The sequence below is a fragment of the Lepidochelys olivacea genome (genome assembly GCF_965140295.1).
Source record: "Lepidochelys olivacea isolate rLepOli2 genome assembly, chromosome: 8".
In the NCBI taxonomy this organism is placed as follows: Eukaryota; Metazoa; Chordata; order Testudines; family Cheloniidae; genus Lepidochelys; species Lepidochelys olivacea.
This window is the reverse complement of record NC_140418.1, coordinates 18,047,719-18,063,307: the sequence shown is the minus strand read 5'-3', so window position 1 is coordinate 18,063,307 and position 15,589 is coordinate 18,047,719. Positions and strand designations below refer to the sequence as shown.

Below are 15,589 nucleotides of genomic sequence, written 5' to 3'. Positions count from 1 at the left end.
GCTGCCTGTTTCATCTCCCATAAGACTAGCATTCCTGGAGTCTGTGCTGCCATAGTCACTGCTAGGAGATGGGCTGCTATCCACAGTGTAAGTGAAAAGAAAGTCCAGGAGAAGGGAAAGAAGAAACCTTTACAAATCCCAACTTTCACCAGTTATCTATCAATCATACTGATCCAGCCCTATTACCATAGAATCTGAGTGCCTCTCAATCTTTAATGTCTTTATCCTTACAACTTCCCGGTGACATTGGGGCTATGCTGTTATCCTCTCCTGGGGAACTGAAGCCCAGAGACACTAAGTACCTCTCCACTGCAGTCAGGGGTGTGATTGCAATATGTATAGATGTAACCAAGCTAGCTTTAATTTAACTAGCTCATATAGCAATAGCAGTAAAGCCATAGCAGCACAGGCTAGCTACATGAGTACATACCCAGGTGGGCTTGTATAGCCCATGCTGCTGCTTCTTCACTGCTATTGGTACCTGCCCTCGCTACATTAAAGCTAGCACAGGTATGTCTACAGGGGCTGCAATTACACCCCCAATTGCAGTGCTGACGTACCCTTGGTGACTTGCCTGTGGACATTCAGGAAGCTTTTATCAATAAATGGGTCACTGTCTCTTCCCTGCAATGCCCCTTGAAGAAAAAAGTTGTGGGTTAAAGGGATACAAGCCCGTTAGCCAGAAAGGTTATCTTATGAAGTAACTTATGATCTGTTTTCCTCTTTTCTCAGCTTCTCTGATTCGCCTCTTTGGTGAGTAGAGCCATGTCTGTTTTAGCACCAGTCCTGAACAGTGTTAGGCTCACTCCTAACATTTATGGCATTGAAAAGTGTCTCTGGTTCTTCCCTCTGTTTCCATGCCCCTATCCCAACAACGTGAGAAATCCTGAGATTCTCATATTCTAAGGAGTGCAGTGGGATTCAACAAGCGCACTAGAGGTAAGGTCCTTAAACTATCACAGTATTTAGCAGCCCACATTTTCTCTTGGTGTGAAGCATTTTGTATTCGACATGGGTTAAGGCAGGCATATTCCCACACATCCATTTTCTGTAATTCTTGAACTTCCCACCCTCATGCCACCACACAGCAGCTACAAAAATGACACACGCTTCCCAGCTATGAATCCCTCAATATCCTGCCTTTAAAGATGATTCAGTAAAAACAGAGTAATCTTGTCATGTCATATGTTGCATGGGAGGGTTTAGGATGATGTAGAAAGATAGGCAGATATTGGCTCCTCTTGAGAAGAATGTCAAGATATATTGACCGAAGTGTTAATGTAGAGCCAAGTTCGCTCAAGGGACAATGCATTTTGCTGGTCCTCAGATGTTTTGTTACAGACATTCTGAATGTTTTCATCAGAGAGCTCTGGAAATCTCTTCTATTATGGTCATGAATTTCTTGAAGTGTAAATGTTTTGTTTTTTTTCTTTGAGGTGACTTGCTAAGAAGGGATGAAATTACAGGGCCAGGAAAAAACCCACAACCCTACTATTGGCTTCTGATAAGCCAGTCAAGAGCAATGTCAGGTGTCAGCCTGCAGCAGATCCAGCCTCCTGGCAACCCAAAGGAGCACAGCTGGCCCTGATGGAAGCTGTCTGATTGACTGTGCTACCTGATTGGCTGCCAATTCCTACAACCTGACATCTAGACTCTGCAGCAGTCCATGCTTGGTGTCCAGGGCCGGCTCCAGGCACCAGCGAAGGAAGCAGGTGCCTGGGGCAGCCAATAGAAAGGGGCAGCACTCTGTCCGTCATCGGGGCGGCACGTCCGGGTCTTTGGCAGCAATTCGGCGGCAGGCCCTGCAGTCCCTCTCTCCCTCTTCAGCCGCACTTTGGCGGCAGCTCAACCAGGCTTGTTTTTTTTTTTCCCTCCCTTTCACCGCTTGGGGTGGCAAAAAAGCTGGAGCCAGCCCTGTCAGTGTCCCCTTCAGGTTCCCTTTGTTTGACCCTTTGACCTTCACACCTGCCCCTGTTACATGTTTGGCTGTCCCCCGTAATTATTTGAGTTCCTGGTCCTTGTGGATCCTCCCCTCAGGCTGGGGAGGGTCCTTTAGCAATGGGCGGGCTTGTGCCCGCCTGCTTCCCGGAACCCAATAGGAGCAGCAGCAGTCCAGTGGCTTCTCAACACATTCCTAGCCAGCAGCTGCACTTGGTCCACTGTCTCTGGCCTTGCTCCTGCTTCTTCTCCAGCCTGTGCCTGCTCCAGCCCCCAGCGACTTCCTGACTTCTGACACCCAGCCAAGACCCTCGGCTCCACTTTCCGACTGCGACTCTGGTTAACCCTTTGGCTTAGGCTTTAGTCTCTGACTCCCAGCTATGACCCTTGGCTCCACTCCTGGATCTGCCACATCTGGCTTCAGTGATAAATGACAGACTGGACTCTTGCTTCAATCACTAGGCCAGACCACTCATGACTTGGTCGCTGACAGTCTGAGCAGCTCAAAAGATTGAACACGGTTGGGTAAGTGGCTGGACTTCCCTTTAGATGGATTCTGAAGAGGCAACTGTGCTCCTGCCAAACATTGTGGGATCTTGCAGACCCTACAGGCCCAGATTATGGCCTTGCAGCTCTATGGGCTCAAGCCATCCTGCCAGTAGCTGCCATCCTGGCTTCTAGGGAGTCAGAGATTCCAATCCCGGGTAAGTTTGCTGGGTACCATAACAAATTCTGTGGAATGCTGGCTCCTGTTTATGCTTCGGCCCCAGTTGTTCTCCACTGACCAGACCCGAGAAGAACTTATTATTAGTCTGCTAACTGGGGAGGCCTTGGCCTCTGTGTCTCCCCTCCTGGAGACTTCTAGACCCCTGCTGGGGCAGTTTCAAGTGTTTGTCTGAGCTACGGCAATGGTGTTTGATGATCCAAATTGCACATGATCTGCTGAGAACCTGCTTTGGGGGCTGTGCCGGGGAAATAGGTTGATCACCAAGCTTGTTGCAGAGTTCTAGCAGCAAATGCTGAATGAGGTGGCACAGCGCTACCATTTCCGACATGCCCTAAGTGAGCAAATCAAGGATGAGTTGGCACGGGTGGAGCCACCATCCATCCTGGATGTCTTGGTCAAGTTGATTGGTCAAGGTACCAATGACCCCCTAACCAAACATCTCCTGGAGAGAGAGTCGACTTCCCAGTCCCCTCTCCTGTTCTCATTACAGTGGCCCAGGCAGATCAGCTGGGTTCGGCCTTGCCTCTGATGCAGAAAAGGGCTGGCATCTTGCTTTGGGGATATGCCTGTATTATGGGGAATTTGGACACCACGCTTTGGGATGCCCTGTTAGGAATCCAGCTGTGTCTTGACTAGAAAGACTCCAGGCCTCAGCCCTGATAAGGGGGTCTGGCTGAGCTTATGTTTCCCGCCCCCCCTCACTCCAGGAACTTGTACCTCAGCTGTGAAGGGACACCGTGCCAGTGCCCTCCAACTCCCTCTCTGGTTACAACATCCCACCATATCGGAGGTCAAGCTGAGGGGGCATGTGGACTTTGGGGCCCTCCAACAATTTCATGGACTTAGACTTTGCCCGGGTTCACAACATTCCAACTCAGCACAAGAGCACCCCTGATTTGGTTAATCTGTTGATGGATAAGGGAGTCATGGGAGTTGTAGGAAAAAGTCCATGCTCTAGAACTCATATGTGCCTTCCATCAGAAACACCCCCCAAGACCAGGTCCCTATGGTCCTTAGGAGGCACCCTTGAAGGGGGGGCGGGTACTGTCAGGGTCCAGCCTGCAGCAGAGCTAGTCTCTTGGGAACCCATTGAGCACAGCTGGTCCTGATAGAAACTGACTGCATCACCGGATTTTCTGCAGACACTTGCAGCATGATACCAAGCCTCACCAGCAGCAGCAGCAGTCCAGTGGCTGCTCAATGCTTTCCTAGCCTGCAGCTACGCTCAGTTCTGCCCCTGCTTCCACTGTCTCTAGTCTTGCTCCTGCTCCTGCTCCTTTCTGATCTCTGACGCCCGCCTCAGACCCTTGGCTCCACCTTCTGACTGTGATTCCAGCTAACCCTGCAGCTAAGGCTTTGGTTTCTGACTCCTGGCTATGACCCTTGGCTTTATTCCTGGAGCTGCCCCATCTGGATTCAGTGCTAAGTGGTAGGCTAGACTCTTGCTCTAACCATTAGACAAGACCGCCTATGACTTGGTAGCTGGCAAGTAAGATATTTGCGTAGGTTAGAGGACCTTAATAGTTGTCATTGCCCTAAGCCACATCTAGTCAAGATGCAGTAACTTACTTATGCGATCTGACTAATAGTAAGCCCAGCCTCAGAACTGTTCACCTTTGAGGTAGTAATAAAAGCATACTGATTCACCATCTGGCTATTTTTCAGCATTCATAAGCCAAACTTTTCTTGTATGTAGCAGTTTTTATTTCCTTCTAACCTATTTGCATATCTCCACCTTTTCCAAGTACTGTATGCATTTTGTATTTAATTTTTCAGCTCTGCCTCACTTACATGGTAATGGTGTGGACAAAACTTCCTTTCTCATGTAGGGGTAAGAGGCAAACACTTACCTGTGTGAGGGAAAGGGGTTTTGGGGCAAATTCCATTCTCTATTTTACCCCATTGGCTTAAGAAGTGCCAGTACACTCCGTGTTGCCTGCCTGTAGTTGAGAGCAGAATTTTGCCTGCTGTTTGTAACAACCCAGGGCTTAAACATATTAACCCTTTAAGAGCAATGTACCTAACAGGAGGAAGCAGGAAATGGTGTTGAAATAGTGGAATCTGGAGAAAGCAGGTTATTACTGCCCTGTTCACCTTCAATCTTGGGGTCTGCTTAAACCCCAAGGCGTTTTGACCTGGTTACCTTGTGCTTGCATGAGTTGCAGGAGTATGCTAGTATGCATTGGCAGGTAACCCATATCCAGCTGTCTGTTAGTGTGCCTGTGTTGGGATATCCTCCTCGGGCTCCCATTTGTCACATGCTGCTTGATAAACAGCTCTGAGGAGACGAAACTTCAGAACAAAGTCGATTAATTCTAATTTGGAAAGGGACAGGCTGTGGATGGGGGTCATCAACCCAAGAGGCTATGTCACTAATTTTTCTTATCTGTGTTTGTCTCCGAGCCAGTGCAGTCTGCTAAACCAGCCTGTAATTTATTAGCTACAAGCAGATAACTGATGTCACTTGCTTGCCTTCAGAGAAAAATCTTCACTGAGCAACATAGCTGTTTTATCTGGACCAGTGAAGAGGGATGGGAGCAGTTGGGTTAGGGTCTCTCTCAAATATACCTCTTATAGGAAGTGAAATTAGGAAGATGGGTTGTACAGATCTCTCAAGGATACTTCCACTCTTGCTCATATAACAAATACCTAAAGGGCTCTGTGATTATTCAGCTAATTAACTGCAGCCATTTCTTTTGTAAGTTTATACTTTGACAAATAGGATCAGCTCTACCAATCAAATAAAACCTACAGCTCCAAACTCAAACCTGTTGCACCTGTATGCTGAAGGACAGAGTGGGGACTCAGGGTACAGCTAATGCGATCAGAGGCTTTCACTTCTAGGTAGCCAGTTTGATGTCAGTTAAGGTTGATAGTGGTTTAAAGGTGTGGCCATCAAATAGCTTTTTGATTAAATGAGTTGGTGGTCTTAGTCCAACCCTGGTTGGGAAATGTGTTTTTTTCCCTATCCTCTGACTTTTTGGCAAAAAATAAAAAAACAAAATAATTTAATTTAGAAATGTTGCCGCAGTGTCTCCCATAGGAATTTGTAGGTCAGGGACCTGGTGCTCCCATTCTCCTCTATAGAGTGAAGCCAAACAGCATCACTCACTGTACACCATTGTCTCCTTTCTTGGTGAGGGGAGCTGATGGATCACGGGAGTCCCTGGCTATGGTGCAGCCTGGGAGATGTAGTGGGGCTATGGAGTCCAGCCCATAGGGGAGAATGGAGACATAAGGCAACCAAACTACAACTCTCATCAGCACCACAGTGGCATGTCTTAACTGAAATATTTTGTTTTCCTGGCACAAATGGAAAACTGTAGATCTTTGGGCATTTGATTGAATGAAAAAAGTTGAAATTTTCCTCAGAAAGCAGACACTTTCTGTGAAAAATTTTGTTTAGCTGAAAATCAAAATTTTGGGGGGAGGAGAAAAACTATTTCAGCAGAAATTTTTTGACCAGCTGCAGTTGCTAGGCTTGTTTGCAGCTTCAGCAGAGAGACAAAGGATTAAATGAGACAAGGAGAATGAAATCTTTATCCTTCAAAGGTGGTCCCTTTGCACCTCTCTAACACCTTGCTTTGGAGGCTCTCCAAGTGCTTTATAGACACAGAGAGATTAATGAAGTCTCTCATCACCCTGAGAGGCAGGGAGATTTTATTATCTCTCTTGTACAGATGGGGAGGCTGAGGTCCATTGCATAGGGTGGTGTGGGAGAAGCTAGTATTGCTCCACCTGGCCGTGGACCTGCTCTGTGCACTTGGGGGGCTGCAGTCTCCTGGGCTGTCAATCCACTCACTGTCTTTCACAGGGACAAAAATTCACTTCAGAAAGAATAACAAACAGGTTGTGCTGTTGAGCCCTGGTGCATGACGGTCTCATTTATTTAAGGTTTCAGAGTAACAGCCGTGTTAGTCTGTATTCGCAAAAAGAAAAGGAGTACTTGTGGCACCTTAGACACTAACCAATTTATCTGAGCATCCGATGAAGTGAGCTGTAGCTCACGAAAGCTTATGCTCAAATAAATTGGTTAGTCTCTAAGGTGCCACAAGTCCTCCTTTTCATTTATTTAAGACACTCCTCTGTGTATCTTGGGATTCTTATAAGGTGGCACCCAGGCAGCTTTCTGTGATCCAGTCCTTGTATGTAACAGCAGTACAGCAGCAAACCACAGGCTTTTATACAGGTGATTTCCACTCTCCTAATTTCTACCTATGAAGTTCAGCTTTGTTTTTCCACTCGCCCTCTTTACATATACAACACAACATGCCTCAGAGACAGAGCTCTTGTACTCCTGGTGGCTGGCACTCAAGCTGGCATACAGCAGACAGTGTACTGGCACGTCTTCAAAGACAGGACACAAGTAGTTGAGCGAGGTGATAGGCAGCCTTCATTAAAGAGTTTTAATTATAGCCTCCTTTTGCAGCTTTATAACTTGGTCATAAACATTTGCTCTGGGATGAAACTAATACAAGAATCAGTTCATCCACCTCTAAAATGCAGCCACTTGCAAGCTGAAATACAGAAGCCATATTGCACCATTCATGTGGCATCGCTTTTCTCAGGACGGGGAGTGAAGAATAGCTTCTGCAATTCTGCTAACATGGGGAAGTTTAGGTCAGCAGAAAGCATTTAAGCTGGAATTTGCCACCTGGACTCATCCTCCTACTTTGGAGAAAAGGGCCACAGGATCTTTAATGATGAAAATGGTCAGAGCTTTAATTTCCTATCTCATCCCAAAGCTAAAAATTCCAGCAGTAGTGCCCCCTCCCCTTAGTACCATGCCCGGGGCATTTGTGGAATACTGATTTAAAAGAAAGTACTGCTTTTTGCGTTACCAATCTCATTCCCTGCCGCATATTAGCCCTGATTTTCATTTCCTCTGTTCTGACATTTGGGCATGCGTGGAAGTGGAGAAGGAAACAGCTAGCTTTAAACAATCTTTTCTTGCCCTGGGAACTGTCCAGCCTCTGGTACAAATGTCCAGCCATCTCTAATGACAATTCTGTTTTGTGACAATTTTTGAGGTTTGGAAATTTTGTTTTAGTTCTGCATTGGAATGAAAAGAAAATTGTGTCAAAACATCCATTTTTGGACTGAAAAGGTCAGGTTTTTGATCTTTTTCTCTCTCTCTTTCTCTCAAGTCCGCCCTGCATCTGAGAAACCGTCCCATAGAAACCTCTGTCTAAATTAATATGGTTTCACAAAGTACTTCAGTTTTGACAAAATGGCATCTTTTGATGAAAAAAGTTTAATCAAAAAGTTTCCAACCAACTGTAGGTCAAGAGCAACCTCAGGGCTGCTGTAATCATTTGTGCTCTGCTACCCATGGATCCCCCCTGTGCACCTTTGAAAGCAGGGAATAACTGTGTCCATGGCTGGCTCTAGGTGTTTTGCTTCCCCAAGCTCTGAGAGTGCAACTGCCCAAGCAGAAAAAAAAAAAAAAAAAAAAGGATCGCTGGAATGCCGCCCCTGGAATTGTGCCACCCCAAGCACGTGCTTGCTTTACTGGTGCCTAGAGCTGGTCCTGACTGTGTCCTCTCCTGGCCCGTGGCCCACCCCCCTCTCTTCAACTCCTGCCATCTGTCCTCAATATGCTGTCTACACTGGGTGCTGATGTGAAGCCCTTACGCCAGCTCCACACTGGCCCAGGAAGCCTTCTTAGTAAGGGGATACTTGCAGGGGGCCATTTCTGCCAATTTACAGCATAAAGTGGCCTGAGTGTAACTAAAACTCAAGTCCTAGATGTTTGTACAACATAAGATATAAAATTTGATGCTGGCCATCACGTTTCTTGAGCTCCTCCACTTTCATTGACCCACTTGACTAGTGGTGAAGGGTAGCAGTGGCCTCGAGCTAAGTGCTCCCTGACCTTGCTGCCACCTGACTTGCCAGGATGGGCTTGGTTTGGATCTGGAAATGAGTGTAGTAGTTTAACAAGAGATCCCTGTAGCTTCTTTTATTTTCTTGGGGAATTGGAGGGGAAGGACTGAGATCAGTGACTGAAGTTCTAACTGGCCTGTGAGGAGGCACTGGTACTAAATCTAGTGGCCTTTTGACTGAGGCCAAATGAGGCATAATGACAGTTTTGAGGTGTGGTGCCCCATGGCACTGAGTGCTCCCGAACTCTTTGTATTTCAAATGGACGCCTCAGATACCAGAGTGCGGACTTTCCCTCGCTCCCAGCAAGGGAGTATGTCTGTCATGATGCATAGCTCTCGTGCAGGCAACTCAGACTATTTGCCAGTATGCCTGGTGGTCCTAATGCTTTCACCCATTGTCTTTAATCTCTGATGAATTTTTGCTCCATCTAAATAAACCCATCCTTCCTCCCTTATAGCAGAAAAGCGTGTTTCCTGCACTCATCTTAGGAGGACAGCTAGAAACTTCCACTAGGGGGTGAAAGAGGGAGAGGTGAATGTTGTTCAATCTTCTGACCCTTCTCCATATAGTTTATCTGTACTACATATGCAGTCTGTCCCCCATTTAGGAGCTTACATGGCTCCCCTAATATTTTCTCATCTATTTTATATAGTATATACAATAAGACCATAGCCCCAATAATCTTTTTTGTTCCAAACAAAGCAAAAGGTTATCATAGAAACATATATCATAGAATATCAGGGTTGGAATGGACCTCAGGAGATCATCTAGTCCAATGCTATATCTTCACTGCAAAACTAGGTGTATTTTTTCCCAGTGAAATAGCTGTCTCAAGTTACCTATCTTGATGTAAAAACAGACCTATTTTTGCATTGGAGACAAAGCTTCAGTTTAGATTGTATAAAGAAAGAGTTGGTGAAAGGGAAAACTAACCTGCTTGCAAAGAAACCTTCTGAAGCTGCAAATGAAAGTCTTGACGGTAGATTCCCAGACTTGCAGTCAAACAGAACAAGCCAGTGTAACCCTCCAGTTTCCTGCACGCAACCATCCAAGGCAGAGGTATCACCAGTCTCAAAGCATGCACTGGGGAAACTGACAGGCTCCCTACTGAGTTAAGAAAGCAAATAAAACCCACACCTAAACCCAGGAATGCTTCAAGGAATGCACCTCCTTAATGCTTCCATTTCAGAGAGTGATTCAAGCTTCCCTAAAGTTTTAGGGGAAGAAGGGGATACTGAGCAAGAGTTTGGGCCCATCTCTAGTGAATAAATTTCAGGGTTTAGCACCTCCACTGTCACCTGTCAGTTACAACATAAAGATGGATTTGAACAGCCTCAAATTTGTGCAAAGTTTTGCATCCAGTCTCAGATTTTGACTTTGGTGTTGAGGCCTATTTTGTATCATGTCTTGGCATGTGGAAATTTCAGCTGGTTCTAATTGGCCAAGTAGGCAATAGAACAAAGCAAAACCTCCTGGGCCACTAGGCCGCCTGGGGCTGCCAAGAGAGAACAGGTGAAGGATTCTGAAGAAATCTACTGGAATTTCCAGTAAGGTGTAACAAAGGAGCATTACAAGGAGGTGGGACCTGTTTTAATTTAGTTGGACTTATCCTTAGGGGAAGTACCTAGGCTCCTTGCCCTGCTGAAGGCCAGCACTTATCTGAGCTCCAGTGTTGCTGTATAGTGTGTGTGCATTTGCTGGAGGTACTTATGATTTAATTTCACAGCAACATGCACAGAGATGACACTGCAACATACAAACTATTGTTGGTTTTTTTTTTTGTTTTAATACTATTAGAATGCAGCCAATTATACTTAAAGTGGATGACACAGTTGGGTAAAATACTAGACCTAATTGTAGTAAACATGTGCTTCTTGTTATAGAGGCAGGTCATCATCATATCTGTCACTCTAAAGCTGCAGCCATGGCCTGATAATGTCACTTATCTCAAAGCGTGCCCTGGGAATACAGGGACCATTGCATCAGGCAGTATTCAAGTGCTTGCCTACGCTCTCCACATTCACATTTGGGGTCGTTCCTTAGATTCCACTTGGTTGTATTGTCACCAGTCTTTGCTGCCCCAGCTCGAGTTTGATTCAGAGTACCTAGTATTTTCTTTCTAGGTCAGTGTCTCACAGAAGTTGTTCTATAGGAATCGGTTATCCAGGATCACTGGCATTTTCAGCCCTTTGATTACTCTGTAGCCTTCCACAGTGATATTTTGGGGTAAGGGATTTTCAGAGGCAAAGCTCCTTCTGGACTTCAACCCCTTGGTTCAACGTTGAATACTTACTGAGTCAGGTGAAGTATAGAGGAAAGTTTAAAGTCCAATTCTGCTCTGAATAGTGAGGACGTAGACACTGGCTCCTTCTAAATCAACCAATCTGCTCCCTCTGTGTATTCAGAGCATTATCTGCTGACTTTAGTGATAGAAATATGCTTTTACACTTCTTAGGCCTGTGGGCCCAGCACACCAAGAGGGAGTGAACTGTGGGTTTGGTTCCTTTTGGTGCATCATCAACAGAATGACTTATTGAGTTCCAGTCAATTCCACCTCTGCAAACCTAATGCAGGCGACAGAGCTGCATAGATTAATTGGCTGGGAGAACTTTTTTTTTTTTACCAATGATGATGTGCAAGAAGGAAAGAACCACGCATGACTCTCAGATACCAGGTTGAGTTTGCAGGAGAACTCCCACCCCCATATGTCTTTACTTGCAAACAGAGCACGTTTGATCTGGAGTAATTAAATCTGAACACAGAACACCCTCTCTCCACCACACAATGCCATTTGTATAAAGACAGTTGTCAGGATACAATCACATTTTAGGGGATGCACTGATGACCAGATTTTCAAAAGTTTTCAGCACCTGAGTCAAGGACAGATTTTCAAAAGAGTTTACCCAACATGATGATCTAGCATCAAATTTTATCTATAACTTTGGCTCTTATCATTCATGACCTTGGCACAAAAAGTGGAAATATGCTAATAAAATTTGCGGATAACACAAAGTTGGAAGGTATTGCCAATATGGAGGAGGACCGGACAATCATACAAGAAGATCTAGAGGATCTTGAAAACTGGAATAATAGAAATGGGATGAAATTTAATAGTGCAAAGTGCAAGGCCATGCAGTTTGGGACTAACAACAAGAATTTTTGCTATAAGCCGGGGACATATCAGTTGGAAACAACAGAGCAGAAGAAAGACCTGGGTGTATCGGTGGATCACAGGCTGACTATAAGCGGCCAATGTGATGCAGCGGTGAAAAAAGCTAATGAAATCCGAAGATGCATTAGGCAAGTTATTTCCAGTAGAGATAGGGAAGCCATTATACAAGGCACTGGTGAGACCTCATCTGGAATACTGTGTGCAGTTCTGGTCTCCTGTGTTGAAGAAAGATGAATTCAAACTGGAACAGGTGCAAGGAAGGGCTACTAGGATGATCAGAGGAATAGAGAACCTACCTTATGAGAGGAAACTTAAGGAGCTTGGCTGTTTAGCCTAACGAAATGAAGACTGATGGAAGATATGATTGATCTCTATAAATACGTCAGAGGGATAAATAGCAGGGAGGGAGAGGAGTTAAGAGCCCATGTTGACATAAGAACAAATGGATATAAACTGGCCATCCACAAGTTTAGGCTTGAAATGAAATTACACATGATGCCATCTGCATCCCCTTTCCAAAACAAACAGTAGCCAAATAAACAAACCTACCAGGAATAAAGGCTGGCTTAGGAAAAATAAACCAATTAAGAGCCATTATAAGGCAACAAGATAACATGGTTGCACTATGGCTTTTGCTGTTGACAGTAGTTCACAGAAAGACATTTTTCAGTGAAATGACATTGGGTGAATAAGCCATGATACGATTTCAGTTGAATGATGACCCTATCGTAAAGCTTCACTTTCACTCACAGTAAAACAGGATCAAGCATCCAACGTGCTGTGCAAGGTATTGCTGAGCACAAAATGCCTGCTGGGTTTTCTTGCATAGCGACTGCACTACCAAGAACTGGCTTATTGCTCATAAAACCCTTGGAGCTTCCTTAAGGTGCCAAATAAATCTTAACAACCCCTTTTTCTTTTCAGATGATCAGTTAACAAGCAGGGTGGAGACCTCTGCTCAGAGACTGGGGATCTTGGGGTATTTCACTTCCCTGAAAAGGAGAGATCTTATATTGAAAGGTCTATTTTAATAACACTGTTACACCATTACAGTCCCAAATTCAGTCTGTGTTGGGACAATCTTGGGGTAAGGTTTGGAAGGAGGCAAGGACTCCTAGGCTGCCATGAGAATTTATTGCAATTCCTCTTTTGGACTTAAAGGGATGCAGGCAGCAGAGTGACGTAGTGGAAGGACAAAGACCAGGACTCCTTTCCAAAGGAAAAAGGGTTCTGGTCTGGATGATTGGATTTCTTTGTGATTTCTCGCTGGCTTCATAACAGTCATGGAATGGAGGCGAGTGAGTTACATGTGTGTGAGGCAGAAAGCAGGTGGCACCATGTGTAACCAAGAGACAAGACAAGCCTCACTAAGTTGTATTTAGGTTGATAGGCTAAGATCATCTTTCAGAGGGCATCACGTTGATTGCGAGCAAAGTCTGCGTTCATTACTCTAGTATCACCTCTCTTAACTGTCTAGAAGATGCTTTTTACTGTATCATTAGAGCAGAGCTCATCTGTGGCCTGATCCCTGCCTACTGAAGTCAGTGTCAAAACTCCCTTTTAATTCACTGTTGCAGTATTTGGCCCTCGACAATGACAGGTTTCCATTAACACTATGTTGGCTTTCAAGTAATAGTTTCCACTCTTTTTAGCTGGTAAGTTACAGGATTTCTTGCTTTCTCCAGCTTATGTACTGAAACAGGGTATCTTAGGGCTTGTCTACGCAGCAAGTCAGTGTGTGGCAAACCAGGGTGTGAATCTACAATGCACACTAGCCTGTGGTGCACTAACTGGCTATCTAGACACTGCTATTACACATAAAAGTTCCATTGTGCGTTCTCATGTAACCTGTTTCAAACTCGTGATTCAAACAGGAATCTGTCAAAGGGGAATTTGTCAAAGCACACTACAGAACCTTTAATGGATTTTTATGGCTGAAAATTGCTGCACGAGGTCAGTCTCACAGTCTATGACTTCCGTAGTGGAAGTAGTCAGTACAGCTTCTGCAATCTACCAGATAAAATTGATTTGGTAACTTTTCAAGGCAGGCAGGCATGCTGTAACACCCATCTTTCCTTGCTAGCATTTTGGGGTTGAGTCCGTAGGGGGAGGGCAGGGTGTTGCAACATGACCGAGTAGCATGTCTTTTAGTTTTTGTGGACAAGCTTAGTAAGTGGAAAATTTGCCTTCAGGAGAAACTATTGCATTAAAATATTGTATTGCACATTTTGGATTTTTAATGGAGTGCTTTAGAATATGTGTACATGGCCACGGCTGGCCTGGGTCAGCTCACTTGGGCTTGTGGGGCTTGGGCTGCAGGGCTAAAAATCGTTGTGTAGGTGTTCTCCGGCTTGGACTGGAATCTGAGCTCTGGGACCCTCCCCCCTCACAAGGTCTCAAAGCTTGGGCTGCTGCCTGAGTGTCTACATAGCGCTTTTTCAGCCCTGGAGCCTGAGCCTTATGACCCCAAGTCAGCTAACTGAGGCCAGCCATGGGTTTTTTACTCCTGTGTAGAAATAGCCCTAGATGCCAGGAGGTTCCTAGAACTCTGGAAAGGTGACAGAGATATTTAAATAAATAAATACATCCCCACAGGTTTACATACATTTGACATTCAAGCAAAGAGACAGGAGAGAAGCCCATTAAAACAACTGCCATCAAAAAGATCCCTAAGGAATTGCTGCTTTTTCATTAACCTAACTGGACTTCATAGAATCATAGACTATCAGGGTTGGAAGGTACCTCAGGAGGTCATCTAGTCCAACCCCCTGCTCAAAGCAGGACCGATCCCCAATTAAATGATCCCAGCCACAGCTTTGTCAAGCCTGACCTTAAAAACTTCTAAGGAAGGAGATTCCACCACCTCCCTAGGTAACGCATTCCAGTGTTTCACCACCCTCCTAGTGAAAAAGTTTTTCCTAATATCCAACCTAAATCTCCCCCACTGCAACTTGAGACCATTACTCCTTGTCCTGTCATCCGCTGCCACTGAGAATAGTCTAGAACCATCCATCAACTCCTCGTTAAACATGATAACTTGCGATCTGACTTTGCAGGTCCTTCCTCACAGGGGCTAACCTCACACTGAAGTCATTAGGGGAAAAATCCTGGCCCCATTGAAGTCAATGGGAAAACTTCCAGTGACGTCAATGGAGCCAGAATATCACCCTAGGAGTCCAGGCAGCACAGTGAGTGCAGGAAACAGGGTCTTAAATGGGGCATCAGCAACACTTAGGCAAACATGTACCAGTATTTACAACCTGAGGCTGTGTGGGGGACTAGAAGCATCAGTGAGGTGGCACCTTTGAACTTGGCCCATCCGTGTTTTTAATTTTACCTTCTATTTTGTTGATATTGTTCGTTTCTGTCTGTTTGGACTATTCCTTCACATAAAGGAAACCCATAATTGTGTGTGTGTGCGCATGCCCACACATGCATAGTTTATGTGGTGCACATTTCTCTGCAAATAAACTGAGGCTCAGTTAATTGGCCAAGGAATGCACATCCCAGGCCAGACTTTCCAAACTGGAAAGTCTTTTATTTTTTAAGAAAACCCTCTTTCTTCTCAGTCTCCAACCCCCGCAGCTTACCAAAACAATGTCATCATTCTGATCATTTAATCTCCCCTTTTATGAGTCACATTGGCACCTGTGACTCAAGAGGCAGAGCTTTCCATTTCCAAAGGGGGGAAGAAGTCCCTGACTTCATGGATGACACAATGGCTTGTAGGCGTCTCTAGCACTGGCATTCCATCTCCCTTCTCTCCCGTTTTTTTAACATGCAATCCTTAAAAGGAGTCTTTTACCTTTATCATCTTCCTGTCGTATTTACAGAAAGCTGCACTAAGCCGTGGAAAAGAGTTTAAA

General features: G+C 45.2%; 1 protein-coding gene across 1 annotated transcript in view; it reads right to left on the bottom strand.

Moving 5' to 3' along the window:
* Window positions 1-15,589, bottom strand: part of SH3RF2 (SH3 domain containing ring finger 2) — a 72,716-nt gene that overhangs the window by 14,399 nt on the left and 42,728 nt on the right. The gene's annotated exons all lie outside the window — the stretch shown is intronic.